An 11,466-nucleotide genomic window follows, 5' to 3' on the forward strand; every position below is an offset into this window, starting at 1 on the left:
AGTATGTATAACACCAGTGATGCTTTCATTCAGCTAACATGAGCTATCCCAAGGTCTGGGTGACCAGACGTCCCCGTTTTCCAGGGACAGTCCACATTTTGATCAGGCAACTGAATGCTTAGAGTCAACATGCCACCATACCTTAGATAATGTAGCTCCTCTTAAAAGGAAAATGGTCAGAGACAAAAAATTAGCACCCTGGTATAATGATGACACTCACACATTAAAACAGACCACTCAAAAATTGGAACGTAAATGGCATCAAACAAAATTGGTAGTGTTCAAATTAGCGTGGAAGGAGAGCTTCCTGAAGTATAGAAAAGTTCTTAGTGCTGCTAGATCAACATATCTCTCCTCCCTAATAGAAGATAACAAAAATAATCCTAGATTCCTATTTAATACTGTAGTAAAATTGACCAGGAATAAGTCCACTATAGACACATGCACAATTGTAGTATGTAGTAGCAACGATTTCATGAATATTTTTAATGACAAAATTGAGAATATCCGACAAAAAATTAAACTACTAATTTAAGGTCAGACAATGTAGGTAACCATGTAGTTAACAAGATAACTGTATCAGATCATCAATTAGAATGTTTTACTCCCCTAAAAAAAACTGAATTACTTTCATTAATCTTGGCATCAAAAGCCTTAACTTGTGTACTTGATCCCTTACCTACAGGTCTATTCAAACAGATAATACCTGAAGTAATTGAACCGCTTCTAAAAATAATAAATGCTGTTCTTAGGATCATTATCTCATCTCATTCAAACTATGTCTGAGTAATAATATATGCACCTCACCACGCTACTGTATTAAACGTACATTCACGTCAACTACTGCACAGAGCTTTATAAATGATCTCCCAGAGTTATCAACTTTGGGTCACTGTCAGCCCCTGCAGAACTTGATCAGGCAACTGAATGCTTAGAGTCAACATTCCGCCATACCTAGATAATGTAGCTCCTCTTTAAAGGAAAATGGTCAGAGACAAAAAATTAGCACCCTGGTATAATGATGACACTCACACATTAAAACAGACCACTCAAAAATTGGAACGTAAATGGCATCAAACAAAATTGGTAGTGTTCAAATTAGTGTGGAAGGAGAGCTTCCTGAAGTATAGAAAAGTTCTTCGTGCTGCTAGATCAACATATCTCTCCTCCCTAATAGAAGATAAAAATAATCCTAGATTCCTATTTAATACTGTAGCAAAATTAACCAAGAATAAGTCCACTATAGACACATGCATATGATTTCATGAATTTTTTAAATGACAAAATTGAGAATATCCGACAAAAAAATTCAAATTACTAATTTAACGTCAGACAGTGTAGGTGACCATGTAGTTAACAAGATAACTGTATCAGATCATCAATTAGAATGTTTTACTCCCCTAAAAGAAACTGAATTACTTTCATTAATCTCGGCATCAAAAGCCTCAACTTGTGTACTTGATCCCTTACCTACACGTCTATTCAAACAGATAATACCTGAAGTAATTGAACCGCTTCTAAAAATAATAAATGCTGTTCTTAGGATCATTATCTCATCTCATTCAAACTATGTCTGAGTAATAATATATGCACCTCACCACGCTACTGTATTAAACGTACATTCACGTCAACTACTGCACAGAGCTTTATAAATGATCTCCCAGAGTTATCAACTTTGATTGGGTCACTGTCAGCCCCTGCAGAACTTGATCAGGCAACTGAATGCTTAGAGTCAACATTCCGCCATACCTTAGATAATGTAGCTCCTCTTAAAAGGAAAATGGTCAGAGACAAAAAATTAGCACCCTGGTATAATGATGACACTCACACATTAAAACAGACCACTCAAAAACTGGAATGTAAATGGCATCAAACAAAATTGGTAGTGTTCAAATTAGCGTGGAAGGAGAGCTTCCTGAAGTATAGAAAAGCTCTTAGTGCTGCTAGATCAACATATCTCTCCTCCCAAATAGAAGATAAAAATAATCCTAGATTCCTATTTAATACTGTAGCAAAATTAACCAGGAATAAGTCCACTATGGAGCACTTGCATATGACGTCACAGCCGATCCAGATTGTGACAGACGCCATCTTGTTGGTCAAACGCCATATTCCGCCTTCTACTTCTGGTTCTACTTCTGCTTTTACTTCTACCTTTTCTTCTGGAAAACCCTACTATATACAATTCTACTACAACGGCTGCGGCTACAAGCTCTCCCTACCTGTGCACGTTTTTTATGTTTTTTGTGTGTATTTTTGCGTGTTGTTCGTCTGTACCGGACTTCAATATCCACTACAACCGTATGGACTTACTGGGCATTGGTTTCCAGCAGAAAATGACGGTTTGTAGCGATTTCCATCGCATGCACAACATTCCGGACGAGATAGCGAGACCAGCGGGGTCTCCGTGGATTGTTATCGGAAGCAAAGCGAAGGAGGCAGCGTCGGGAGAGGAAGCAAAAGCGAGGCTGCAGGCAGAGCCGGCCTGTTGACTAAGCTCAGAAAACAGCCACTCAAACCTCCACTGCCAAGCCTCTATCTCTCCAACGCCAGATCCATGTAAACAAGACGGACGACTTGGAATTACAGCTGGAATTACCTTATTCTATTCTATAATTGGCTGGTCAGTGCTATACTCAATACTTAAGTGACTTACCCATCCAATGAGGATTCTTGTTTACAAGATGCCACATCTGAGTCGCTGACAAATCCTGAATTTCTGTAAAGATAACTGTCCAGAGATTTATAGGCACGCAGTGCTTCACCACTGAACAGCGAGGGAAAGTTAATGAGGTAATTATACACGTCCGGGTATTCCGCTGGCAGTTCAAAATCCAGTCGTGAAAACTCCGTCCGGAAAGCCATAAGGGTCACTAATCTGTAGATCGTTTATTTTAGACATATATCTAGTTATCTGTTCATTAGAAAAATGAGCCGTGTAGTCCGTCGGTTGAAATTGATCCATTCTGTACACGAGTGCAGCAGTATTCAGCGGTGTTTTTGACCGACAAGATGGCGGTTGTGTACTTTCCGGTCACGTGACTGCAAGATCTCTATAGACACATGCACACCTGCAGTATGTAGTAGCAACGATTTCATGAATTTTTTTTAATGACAAAATTTAGAATATCCGACAAATTCAAACTACTAATTTAAGGTCAGACAATGTAAGTGACCCTGTAGTTAACAATATAACTATCAGATCATCAGTTAGAATGTTTTACTCCCCTAAAAGAAACTGAATTACTTTCCATTAATCTCGGCATCAAAAGCCTCAACTTGTGTACTAGATCCCTTACCTACACATCTATTCAAACAGATAATACCTGAAGTAATTGAACCGCATCTAAAAATAATAAATTATTCTCTTAGGATTGGCTATGTACCCAAATCCTTTAAACTAGCAGTTATCAAACCCTGATTAAAAAAACTGACCTTGATCCCTGTCAGCTGTCCAATTATCGGCCAATGTCAAACCTCCCCTTTATCTCCGAGAGCCTTGAAAAAGCTGTTGCACAGCAGTTATGCTTATATTTACACAGGAATAACATCCATGAAATGTATCAGTCAGGATTTAGACCTCATCATAGCACAGAGACAGCTCTGGTTAAAGTAGTAAATGATCTTCTATTGGCGTCTGATCAGGGCTGTGTCTCGCTGCTTGTGTTGCTTGACTTTAGTGCAGCATTTGATACCATTGATCATTCCATTCTTCTGGATAGACTAGAAAATGTTGTGGGAGTTAAGGGAACGGCCCTCTCCTGGCTCAGGTCTTATTTAATTGATCGCTATCAGTATGCTGATGTAAATGGTGATATTTCTAGACATACTGAGGTAAAGTTTGGTGTTCCACAAGGTTCTGTCTTGGGTCCACTGCTTTTTTCTTTATATATGTTACCTTTGGGTGATATTATTCGTAAACATTGTATTAGTTTCCACTGTTATGCTGATGACACAGTTGTATGTTTCTGCAAAACCTGATGCGAGACACCAGCGTAAAGGTCCCCTTGCATCGTTTTTTTCATTAATTGTGCGGTGGTCTCTAGTATGAATGAATGCCCTGTGAGCCAGTTTTGGTGAAAAAAATGCTGTGGTTCTCCTGTTTCAGGCTGTTCTAGTTTGGTGGAGGAGTGGGTGGCGGGAGAACGACAGGATTTCAGCTCTTATTCATTAATATTCATGACATGTAAACGTTACCTCTGATTGGCTAACAGCAATCAGTAAACATGTTACCTCTGATTGGCTAACAGCACTGTGACGCTAACTCCAGTGGGTCAGAACAAGCGGATGTGGGTGTCTTTGTAAAAACTATTTCGATTGGCTATTATGGCTCGACATCGATGTTTTGACCAATAACAATGTAGATGTGGCAGCGGGGGCATGGCCGAGCGTCGGTCTGTGAATGGAGGGCGGAGTCAGGGAAAGTATGGTAAGTGGCAGAATCACTGCACCTGACGGGAATTAACGTGTTTGTGTGTCGTCCCCAGTGACCGCGCCCTATAAGAGGAGAGGGAGAGCAGAGGAAGGGAGCTCTCTCCCCAACGAGAACATGCATGTGCGTGTGTGTGTGTTTGTGTGCGCGCGCGCACGCGCAACTGGGAGGGATTCATTCATTTATTTATTTAATTGAATACTCCCTGCGGCAGCGGCTCTCATCAAGGCACGAGGCACAGAGCGGAGCTCGCCTCGGGGTGTGTGGGGGGAATAATGTCCCCTGGCTGGGAGCTGACGGGCCCTGGCAGCGCTGGCTCGTTTGGGAGATGGCAGGGGTCGCTGGCTGCCAAGTCTGGGGATGCTGGGACCAAGGGTTAGGGTTAGGTGAATTACGTCCCAAGGCGCGGAGCTAGCCCGCCCAGGGAGCACTCTTTTGTTCAGGAGAGGGCAGAGGCCACTGGCTGCCAAGTCTGGGGAGGCTGGGACCTCCCCTGCCCGAGTTACGAGTGTGCAAAGTTGGGCTGGAGCCACCGTTAGAAACAAAACTGATGCGGAGCACCGCGCCGCGCTTCAGGGCGAATTACATCCCATGGCGCGAAGCTAGCCCGCCCTGGGAGCACTCTTTTGTTCGGGAGAGGGCAGAGGCCGCTGGCTGCCAAGTCTGGGGAGGCTGGGACCTCCCCTGCCCAAGTTATGAGCGTGCAAAGTCGGGCTGGAGCCGCTGTTAGAAACAAAACTGATGCGGAGCACCGCGCCGCGAATTACGTCTCTCTCCTCGCGCTTTCTTCCTGTGGGCGGTCGCAAGCCAAGGTGGGCGAGGCCATGAATACTAATTTTCGAAGTGACGTAACTTCGTATGGCCTTTTCTGATCCGCTCGTTTTTCCGACTATTTTCTTTCATAAGCTAATACAGGGAATGGGAGTAGAATTACATTTTCACATGCAGCATGCATATGCAACTCGGAGTGAACTATGGTATTTCAAAACAAGCCAGTATTAAACGTTTTTGGTGGAAGGGCACCTTTAATAGAATTGAGGAATGTGTAAGGCTACATCCACACGACAATGGCAACGAGATGTTATTTAAAAAAATATCGCGTCCAAATGGGCAACGATCAGTAAAATATCAGGTCCATATGGCAACGCAACGCTTGCTGAAAACGATGCAATACACATGCCACACCTCTAGGGGCGCTGTAAGACGGCCCCTTCGGAGACACCAGAACAATAGAAGAAGTAAGGACGCATGCGCATAAACTATTATGCGCGAGACTTCATATTAGCCACAATGTCAGAAAAATCTGTTCATAAAATTACATTATAATGACCAAATACAATGAAAAGTATTTTCCAGTCTCACCTGTGAAAGGTAATCCCATGTGATCTCGTTTGGACAGTAAACCTGTTGGTACAGTTAAACGCAGCACATGAATGAGGCATCTTTATTCTCCACTTTGACCTATCCAATATGGCGGCGAGGATGACGTAGGATTCTACGCGGAAGGCGGCGTCTTTAATGGTCCGGAATAAATTGAATGCTACACATTGATGGATTAATTTGTTTTTCTACGCCCTTTTTGAGGAATGTATTGTAGGACTTAAACCAACATCTGAAGAGGTGAGATCGCTCCTTTTTTTCCCTAATTTTGCTGGCGGGATTGACTCTGCCCTAAGGGCTATTTTCTCTCTCTCTCTCTCACTCACTTTGCACCATTACACAATAAATATTCACAGCGAAAATATTTTGTAAGCGCGTTTCATGAACCAAGTTATAGGATTTGTTGACAACTCGCATCGAGTTCGTTACACTTCTACCCGGCGTGAAGCACTGACAGTTATGTGGTTGTGACGTCATCGTAAACAAATCCGTTCTACTCATCCAGACGACTTCGCAACGGCAACATTGCCAGATCTTTCCACTCTGGAACCTGTTCTCAAAAGATTGCGTTTTGGGGCACCCAAAACGCTGGTGCCGTGTGGACGCCAGGCCGAAACGATAAACAATTGTATCGGATTCACCTGAATCCATTGCCGTGTGGACAAGGCCTTAAGGACATTAGACACTGGATGCTTATTAATTTCCTTCTGCTTAACTCTGACAAGACTGAAGTACTTGTACTAGGACCACATGCAGCTAGAAGTAAGTTTTCTGATTACACAGTAACTCTGGATGGCCTTTCTGTTTCTTCACGTGCAGCAGTAAAAGAACTCACATTGATAACATTACCCGGATAGCTTTCTTTCATCTCAGAAATATTGCTAAGATAAGAAATTTAATGTTACTACATGACGCAGAAAAACTAGTTCATGCTTTCATTACCTCCAGGTTGGATTATTGTAATGCCTTACTGTCAGGATGTTCCAATAAGTGCATAAACCAGCTCCAGTTAGTTCAAAATGCAGCAGCAAGAGTCCTTACTAGAACTAGAAAATATGACCACATCACCCCTGTCTTATCCACACTGCATTGGCTCCCAATCAAATTTCGTATTGATTATAAAATACTACTGTTGACTTTTAAAGTACTGAATGGTCTCACGCCACAGTACCTGAGTGAACTTCTGGTCCTCTATGACCCGCCACGCCTACTTAGATCAAAAGGTGCAGGCTATCTGCTGGTACCTCGTATAGTGAAGGCTACATCAGGGGGCAGAGCCTTTTCTTACAAAGCCCCACAGTTATGGAACAGCCTTCCAAGTAGTGTTTGGGAATCAGACACAGTCTCAGTGTTTAATTCTAGGCTGAAAACATATCTGTTTAGTCAAGCCTTTTGTTAATGGTGTTTATGAGGTAAAGGCAGTGTTGGGCACGTTACTTTCAAAAAGTAATTAGTTATAGTTACTAGTTACTTTTCCCAAAAAGTAACTGAGTTAGTAACGGAGTTACTTTGTCATAAAAGTAACTAATTACCAGGGAAAGTAATTATTCCGTTACATTTTGTTCCCCCCCCCCAAAAAAAAAATCAAATTCAATTAGTGTAATCATAATAAAAGTGAATGTTAAATGTGTTTAATGACTGAAATGGACACTTAACAGAACCAGTTAGTAACATTATCTACACTATATTAATATTTTTGTGGGACAATGTGAGATAAGACATCTATCAAATGTAATATATTTTTGCAGTTATTAAAATTATGTTACTAATTACTGGCCACTGACGAGGACAAACGCTTTGTTCCTCGACATAATGTGCATTGCACGTAAACACTCTTGCCTTTTATTTCAAGTAATGAAAAGTAATGGCTGTATTTCCAGTGTGAAAGCGCAGTGCTGGGCTGACCGCTCGCCATCGCTGGGTCTTCCGATTGAAAGCGTGCGCAGTAGTGCAGTAGGCGTGGCCTACCTACATATGTTGTCCAAATCTACTCTGATTGGCTTACTGTGCCGTTGTCTCGTGTCTCCCCGCCCCACACTAAAGCAGAGTAAAGAAAGGCTGAACGAGCAGCGTGCCAGATGAGAACAGCTTTAATAAAGTAACGCATAGTATTTTATTGTAAGTAACGGGAACGGCGTTATAACGATGTAAAAAGTAATTAGTTAGATTACTCGTTACTAAAAAAAGTAACGCCGTTAGTAACGCCGTTTATTCTAACGCCGTTATTCCCATCGCTGGGTAAAGGTGTAGATCTGGAGGGTCCTCAGACATAGTGTTTTGGTAAACTGGGATGTATGGATGCTGTCAGTCCCCCACTCACTTGCTCACTCGAATTTGTTGACGGTGTAGTGGCTGGCTGCTTTATGTCCTGGGGCTCCCTCATGCCTGTGTTACCTTCTGGGTCTCCCCTTTTAGTTATGCTGTCATAGTTAGTTGCCGGAGTCCCTGCTTGTACTCAGTGCAATATGTATACTGTTCCTACTTATTCAAGTGACATTGGGCATACCTAACAACCTGTGTTTTCTCTCCCTCTCTCTCTCCCCCCACCCCCCAAATCTGTCCCTCTGAGTTACATGGAGTCAACAGGAAATCTTTTGGTGGAGAGGGTGGAGACCTCGACTGGCTCTCATAGCCTGCAGGGAATCGTCCGTCAGACATTCTGTCGCATGTCCCAGACCCGGTGAAATGTAACTGAATACCTAACAACCTGTGTTTTCTTTCTCTTCTCTCCCTCCCCCCCCCCAACCTGCCCCTCTGAGTTACATGTCGATCCTGGGATCGAGATGCTGACCTCTTCTGCTCCTCAGACCTGCCTGATCCATCCTGGTGCCCTGTGTCTGGTTGGAGTCTCATTGCATCGCTCCTGTGGAGGGCGGCCCCATGTGGACAGTTGGGGGTCGAGCCTGGAGGACGATCTGGACTCTTGCAGTGGTGCTTTTGTGGCTGGGGACTGAAGTTGACTTGCTGACTTTGGGACTGCAGTTGTCGTGAACGGTTTTGCGCTCGGGTTTCCGTCGGTGGGGAGTTTATAGCATCAACGAAGCTGACTTTATGTTAGGACTGTTAATGTTATAGTCATGTTGTCTGTTGTTGCCCAAATGAGGATGGGTTCCTTTTTGAGTCTGGTTCCTCTCAAGGTTTCTTCCTCATGTCATCTGAGGGAGTTTTTCCTTGCCACTCTCACCACAGGCATGCTCATTGGGGATAGATTAGGAATAAAATTAGCTCATATTTTAAGTCGTTCAAATTCTGTAAAGCTGCTTTGCAACAATGTTTATTGTTAAAAGTGCTATACAAATAAACTTGACTTGACATTTTTGATGGCCTGTCCCCAGCTGGAGCTGTCCCTGGAAATGTCACCATTTTTAACCATGTCTGACAGACGCGAAAAAAGAAGAAAAAACTCCAGATCGAAACATGTACCAGATTTCAGCAGACGGCTCATGTATTGTTTTGTGGATCACTTTAAGACAGGCTCAGGCCGATAGCAGAGATGTTTCAGAACAGGGGTTCTCAATCATTTCTACTTTAAGGCCCACCTATTCATACTTGTAACGAGTCAAGGTCCAATAAAAAAGATCCCCAATTATTTTGGTTCATGTATCCTATTAGAAACTAATAATCTCTTGTAAAGTGTATTAACTGAATGCAGTATCACTCCCTGTTACAGATGGGAGCCCAAGAATTAAATAAATGCAATAAAACAAACTGTTTTTAATTGTAGGTATTGTATTTAAAACTGTATGGATGTGCCAGAAGCCAAACCTTGCATGTAGGACATTTTCAGTCAAAAGGGATTAAAGATTTAATTTTTTTTTAAGATTGTGTATACTTTTAGTCATTTGTATTTGTAATTATGTGTATTTGTACAGACGGCATGGTGGTGTTGTGGTTAGCACTGTCGCCTCACAGCAAGAAGGTCCTGGGTTTGAGTCCAGCAGCCAACAAAGGCCTTTCTGTGTGGAGTTTGCATGTTCTCCCTGTGTCTGCGTGGGTTTCTTCCAAGTGCTCCGGTTTCCCCCACAGTTCAAAGACATGCAGGTTAGGCTAATTGGTGGCTCTAAATTGACCGTAGTTGTGAATGCGAATGGTTGTTTGTCTCTACGTGTCAGCCCTGCGATGATCTGGTGACTTGTCCAGGGTGTATCCTACCTCTCACCCATAGTCAGCTGGGATAGGCTCCAGCTTGCCTGCAACCCTACACAGGATAAGTGGCTACACATAATGGATGGATAGACGTATCTGTACATGCATGACCCCACCAGCTCTGCTGATCAACTTATCATGTTGAGGAGAGATGTGACAAAAATAAGGGCTTGTTCTTAATTTACTCACAAATGTTTTTATTCCACTTGAAAAGTGTACGGCAAACCAGCTACTGGATTTGGGACACTACTATTTGGCTTCAAACATGAAAAAAAAAATTGTGGCCCACTAGATGGCACTTCATGGCCCACTAATGGGCTGCAGCCCAGTGGTTGAGTAACACTGTTCTATAACACCTCTGGCAATAGCCTTTCCAGTATTTTTATTGGTGGAGCTGAGGAACAACTTTTTAGTGGAGTGCTACAAACTTTGCCTAAACTAAAGTCATTCATTCAGCTTTGACAGATCGCTTCGTCCACTCCTGGACAGGTAAACCATCGTCTTTTTTTGTAGGCCTAAGTGACATTGTTTGTCGTCTAAATGTTATTTAGCCTTTAAATGTGTAAGCTACCTTTTGCTTTGTTGTATATGACAGAACATTGCTTGTCACACTGTATTGAGATGTAGTGGTTGTCAATTACTAGTGGCATATATGGTAATTCATTTAATATATTTACTTTCATGGGTCTAAAACATGTCAGTTAGCCTACAATTTAAGAGTCTATAAATCTAAACTATGTACCCATACCAGAGATTTTCACGTCTTTAATTAATGTTGATCTAAAGCAGCTGCAGAATAGGCCTACAGTGCACTCAGTGAGGAAAATCCCACTTTTTATGCAATGCATGATCAAAATACATGAAAACCAGAAATGTCCCCTCTTTTTATTACAAAGATGAAAACATTAGATGTGTTAATGATAGTTTCCCTGCCGAACCGAAAACGTCCCCGGTTTTCTTCTCAGAAATCTTGCCTCTCTCTTTCCTTCTTTTTTTTTTTAAGAAAAATGTATTTAACCTTTCAACTGATATGAATGCTGGTAACAGGGCTGTGTATCTTTATTTTTGTCAGAGTATGTGTATTAAAGCATGTTTACCCCGTTCTATGCTGTTCCAGGCACGCTGTGAAGAACCTCACACATTTCAGCTGCCTGCAGCTGCTGTTAATGATGCAGAAACTTTCAGAAGAAATTAATTTGCGTTTATACTTGGACACAGTGATGAATTGATAGGGTTTAATGCCAATCAATGGGGCAAATCAGCCACTGTTTTTATTGCATTCTTTATTTTTAACTCCCTGGTCCACCCTTACAATACTAACTTTCTGGCAAGCTTTCCATCTTCTAATGTGACTGAGTAAGCAAGCAAACTACTGTATGTTTCAAAAGAATGTCTTTCCCACATTAGGGACGAGTTGTTTAAATTTGACAGCAAATAATATTTGGTCTGATTTACATTGGCTGTGCCTCTGCCAGTAGACAGCATATGTCCAGCCAAGATTCTTGTTA

The sequence above is a fragment of the Neoarius graeffei genome, chromosome 13 (genome assembly GCF_027579695.1).
Source record: "Neoarius graeffei isolate fNeoGra1 chromosome 13, fNeoGra1.pri, whole genome shotgun sequence".
NCBI lineage: Eukaryota > Metazoa > Chordata > Actinopteri > Siluriformes > Ariidae > Neoarius > Neoarius graeffei.